The sequence below is a fragment of the Schistocerca gregaria genome, chromosome 3, assembly GCF_023897955.1.
Source record: "Schistocerca gregaria isolate iqSchGreg1 chromosome 3, iqSchGreg1.2, whole genome shotgun sequence".
In the NCBI taxonomy this organism is placed as follows: domain Eukaryota; kingdom Metazoa; phylum Arthropoda; class Insecta; order Orthoptera; family Acrididae; genus Schistocerca; species Schistocerca gregaria.
This window is the reverse complement of record NC_064922.1, coordinates 489720778-489726396: the sequence shown is the minus strand read 5'-3', so window position 1 is coordinate 489726396 and position 5619 is coordinate 489720778. Positions and strand designations below refer to the sequence as shown.

General features: G+C 41.9%; 1 non-coding gene across 1 annotated transcript; it reads right to left on the bottom strand.

Moving 5' to 3' along the window:
- Positions 1–3880: 3880 nt before the first annotated feature.
- Positions 3881–3955, bottom strand: Trnaw-cca (transfer RNA tryptophan (anticodon CCA)). Its single transcript has one exon. It is a non-coding gene; the product is annotated as a tRNA-Trp (tRNA).
- Between the last annotated feature and the right edge of the window lie 1664 nt (positions 3956–5619).

The following is a 5619-nucleotide window of genomic DNA, read 5'->3' as shown; positions in this document are numbered from 1 at the left end:
AGCTGCCATCTTGGAGGTGTACCTTGAAACAGAAGATATCAGGCGATTCTCTGGGTCGACGTATCGCTGCACATCTTCAAACCCTTAGGGCACTTCAGGAGCTCCGATAGGCACTGGTGCAAGAATGGGGGGCTATGCCCCAGAAGCTGCTCGATCACCTGGTCCAGTGTATATCAACCCGTTGTGCGGCCTGTGTACGTGTGCATGGTGATCAAATCCTATATTGATGTCGGGGTACATGGGTAGGAAACAGTGGCGTTTTGTAGCACATGTGTTTCGGGACGGGTTTCTTAACTTATCACCAATACCGTGGACTTACAGATCTGTGTCGTGTGTGTTCCCTATGTGACTATGCTATTGGCGTCAGTTTTGTGCAGTGCCACGTTGTGTGGCACCACATTCTGCATTATCATTAATTTATAAGCATGGGTGTATATCTAGATTAAGCCTTTGCATTTCCATTTTCAGTTTTTCTGGTTTCCCTACCACGTTGAAGCTTCTGACATTTCACGCCCCGACTCGTACAACGTTAGCCTTCCACTGATTATTCAATCATTTTCTCATAGTAACCTCCCCCTTGGTAGTCCCCTCCCAGAGATCCGAATGGGGGACTATTACGGAGTCTTTTGGCAATGGAGATATCATCATGACACTTCTTCTATCACAGGCCACATGTCCTGTGGATACACGTTACGTGTCTTTAATGCAGTAGTCTCCATTGCCTTCTGCATCCTCGTGCCGTTGATCATTGCTGATTCTTCCGCCTTTACGGGAAGTTTCCCACCCATGAGCCTCTATCTGATTCTCCGCCCTCTTTGACAAGGCCGTTGGCAAAATGAGGGGTGACTTCTTATGCCGGAAGTCTTCGGCCGCCAGCGCTGATTATTAATCAGTCAGTTTTGTTTACAAGATTTATTATATCGGAGAAATTTAGTTGGAATTATTATGTTCAATCACACATAAGCAATACACATGCCTCGGAAATAATACAAACCGACTATCCTTAAACCAAGTTTTGGAGCTACAGAGCACATCATGGGACACACAACCAACTAAAGTAATATTTGTCGTAAGTAAATCACAGTAGTATAGAATAATACACTTAAGCTATATTGATACACAGAGGACTGCTATATGCAATTTCTCGTAAATGTATTTTTTAGTAGCAGCTCGAAAAGAGCTTGACAAGAATAATTTTACTATTTGTAGTAAAGAAGCTAAATCGAGTACCGAACAAGAGTTCTGCCGATGTACTGGAGTCCACGAACTAAAAAGGAAGATGTTTCCTGTAAATAACTCATAGCTAGTATCGGAAAATAGGCCTGAGTTACATAGCAACTGCGAATATGTGTACATATCATTAGCAAATCGACACATCAAAAGAACTTCAACCATTTATAAGAAAGAAAAGGAACCGAATGTGTTACAAATAAGTAATATAGCAGCGCTGTAACCATGATAAACACCCGTGTGACCGTGATAAACACTACGAGTTTGACATAATGTCCATCCGGAACGTTAACAATAAATCACGCCATGATGCAGAACGCTTCGTTTGTAAAGTCTGTCTATGGAGTTGGCTGAACACGTCCATGACGATTTAGCGCTTGCTAAATGAACCTATAACGAAACACGCTGTTTTTCTGGGGATCTTATCTATTTCCTTCACAATCGTACCTGACATGGATCCAGGACTGGCTGGCTAATAGTATTCAAGTACTGGCCGAACGAGGTTTTTGTATGCTACCTCTTTTGTGGTCGGACTATACCTCATGAGTATACTTCCTGTGAATCTCAGCCTGGTATCTTCCACACATACGATTAGTGTTAGTGGCCGTTCCACTTTTAACTACCTCTGTGCCAATAGTCATACATATTTAATGGATATTTCTACTTCCAGTAAAAGGGCCTTTCCACCCGTTTATGCGCAGCACGTTATATTCGTTTGTGTTGAGAGTCAACGGCCGGTTGCTATATCAACAAACGATAATCTGAAGGTCTTTACGTATTTCGCTACAGGCTAGGAATTATCTGTATCTAACTTCATCTTCCGCGAAAATGCTCGTGGAAGACTCGACGTTATCCACTAAATTTACATATACTGTGAAAAGTAACGATCCTATAACACACCCTAAAACATACACAATTTACATATACTGTGAAAAGTAACAATCCTATAACACACCCTAAAACATACATGTTATCCACTAAATTTACTTATACTGTGAAAAGTAACGATCCTATAACACACCCTAAAACATACACCTCTGAAGTTATTTTTTCTTCTGAAGATATCTGCCCGTTGAGATAGCAGTGTTCCTTTCGGTAGAACCTCTTCAATAGAATCATACAGCTAGTCTGTTAGTTGGTGCGCTCGTATTTTGTTCCCTACAGGTATTTGTGGCTCTCTATCGAAGGCCTAGATCTGGATGCCAGTACCTACTGCTTTCTGGGCCACCTGACCGGAAAGAGCGAGCTAGTTTCCACTCAATCGTTGTTCTCGCAAACACTTTGATTCCAGCATGTTTTCCGGTGAGTAGATTCTTCAAAATTTCCATATATGATTCCGTAGTATCGTCGTCGACACAATGTGTTTTGTGATGTAGAATAAGAAATGATCAGAAGGCTTTAAACGTACTACATAATATGAATTGTACAATAATTCGTACTTTAGTTTTACCATTTGGGTATGTACATTTTTCTGTTGAAACTTGATTATCGTATTATTCTTTAATAAAATTTTGTTGCAGTCCTAGCCTTTCCTCACATATTATTTTCCTCATCAGTATTTCCGTAAGGGTCACTACCTACTTATGAAAGTTCCCCTCTCATGAAATCGACTAAGTTCTTCTCATAACAAGTCAAAGGGTTTTCACTGTGTAGTGCGGTGGCCACTTTTCTGGCTGTCGCTACTCCGATACCGCGGAGCTGATCGTCGCCTCTCAGTTGCTACTCTCGTTGTCGATCCACTGATGGTCGCTTTGTTATTGGCGTTTACATTCTGGCAACAAAGGTGCAGGTCCCTGTGCCGTACACAGCGGTGCCTGCATTAAATCAGAAAAAAAAGGTTCTTAATGCTCTAAAAGTTGCTGAGAAACTGGAGCACTGATTTAAATTCAAGAAATGTGGTTTCGGGATTTCAGATTTCCATAAAATTATCCGTTCTCTGTCGGCGCCAATCATTCACTATGATATTGTTCATATTCTCGATTTCTCATTTGTTTCCAGGAAATCGATCTACCTGCCGGCAATCGTATGTAGGTAGCGAAAAAATAAGTAATAAATAGGCTACAGGACTGATACTGATGCATGAGCATTGTCGTACCACTAACGACATTTATCAGCTGATGTAACGATTTAGGATGGACTATATAAAACATAACTTGAAGAAGGCTATAAGAGTCACAGACCTGCAGAGGGGTGCGTCGTAGCAGACCACATTATTTGTCAGATATGGCTGTTAATGATGAGTCACACAAATAAAACTCTTAAAACCCGTTCCATACCGATGTCAATCAATCAGCTATTCTTCAACGTGGGAAGGCCTAGCATATGTGCCATTAACCACCAACACCTGTGCACGGTACCACCTTCCGCAAGATATTTTTAATGAAATAACAGTATGTATGAGAGGAGCTGTTTTAAAGTTGTGCCAAGAACTACTATTTGTGCCTAAAAATACTGTTCTGTGCAAGTGTTCAGATATTACTATAATGAAGGATCGGAAGCATACTTTATGAACTGGATATTCTGAAAAAGATGTTGGAACTTTTAAAACAGTTATATTTTTACCCATTATAGTCTGAAACATACATTGCTAAATCTCTTCTAAAACAAGAAATGAGTTAATAGGTCGAAACTTCCTGGCAGATTAAAACTGTGTGTCGGACCGAGAATCGAACTCGGGACCTTTGCCTTTGGCGGGCAAGTGCTCTACCAACTGAGCTACCCAAGCACGACTCACGCCGCGTCCTCACAGCTTTACTACCACCTGTACCTCGTCTCCTACCCTCCAAACTTTACAGAAGCTCTCTCGAGAACCTTGCACAACTAGCACTGCTGAAAGAAAGGATATTGCGGGGACGTGGCTTAGCCACAAACTGGGGGATGTTTCCAGAATGAGATTTTCACTCTGCAGCGGAGTTCGAGTCTCGGTCGGGCACACAGTTTTAATTTGCCAGTAAGTTTCATATCAGCTCACACACCGCTGCAGAGTGAAAATCTCATTCAGTTAATAGGTCCTTTCGCCCATTAGTGACAGTTTCATTTTAGATTTTCCATACCTATGCCTGACATTTAGGGTTACAGATGACTGAAGGTTAAAGAAATTAGCCAACTCACTTCTGAGCGCTAATAAAATAGTCAGGAGTTTTCAAAGTACTGACCTGTGAAACACCCTCGGGATGGTGTGGCCGGGGGAGGGGGAGGGGGGGAGGGAGGTGAGGAGCGGGGGTTCATTTTTTCTTGTTTGTTCTGTTATTACGTCCAAAGCCGTGTCTTCACGGTCTGCCTTTTAATGGATATGTACCGCTGTTACAATTGCAGCGTTTAAAGTAATTATTTACTCCCAGGAACTGAGATTGTAACAAACAACTTAAGATCATTTTAAATATCTACAACTTTTCGCTTACTAAGACGTGGTTCTTTGCATGAATTTCTCACATCCAGACGTCGTCAATGTAGATAATACCTGATAGTGTTGTAGCGTGCTCGTAGCAGCTTTTAAATGCTGTAAATTAATTGGCACAAGGGAGGAATTCGTGGCGGGCCGCATCAAACAAGTCAGAAGACCCAAAAAAGCAATTTTTCGCTTTTGTACTTCAAAAGATTAATAATCCATTTTCAGACATTATATCAAAAACAGGTATAGAACCATTGCAAACAATAATCTATCAGACTGGTCACTGCATCACTAAAATCTGCGGTGAAAACACCTCAAATTATTTCCTAAGCAGTTTTTGATTCAGTAACCATCATAGTAGGGAGCTGGTTATTCCGTGCCAGTTGTGCAGTAACGGTGATGATCGTGACGTGCGAACACAGTCACGTCTCAAACCGATCGCCTGTTCACGCGTTCGTCGGTCACGTCGCCCGTCATATCAACTGTATTTAATTTGGGCTCCGCGCCCGTAATTGCAGGCTTAGTCCCCTGGCAGAACTTTAATGAGAACAAACAGTGGAAATTAACAGTAAGCGGATTACGGCGTGTCGCGTTGCAAATGTTTTGCCAGGACGTCGGAAACAAAGCTGTCAATACAATAGCAGGCGCGTCTGCCGCCACGTGCCAGATGGAGCGTCCGACAACGAGATTCGCACCGGTGCTCTGCTGTTTGCTTCCGAGCAGAGTGGAAACACCGTTCCCGTCTGCAATTCCGAGTAAACGAGTCCCTCTTTAACAGCGAAATTTGTTGAACGACTAGCAAAGCGAGTCCCACAAATGCTTCTCTAAAACCATCGTCTGTGTTTTGTTGACGTTTTAACAAACATGTAAATGAATAAGCTCCAAACGATACTGGGAATTTAGCTGCAACATTTCTCTTATATTCTTGACACATTTCAAATTTTCGTATGTATTTATTATTTTCTAATATTCTGCTGACCTCTGTGACGCACAGCAGT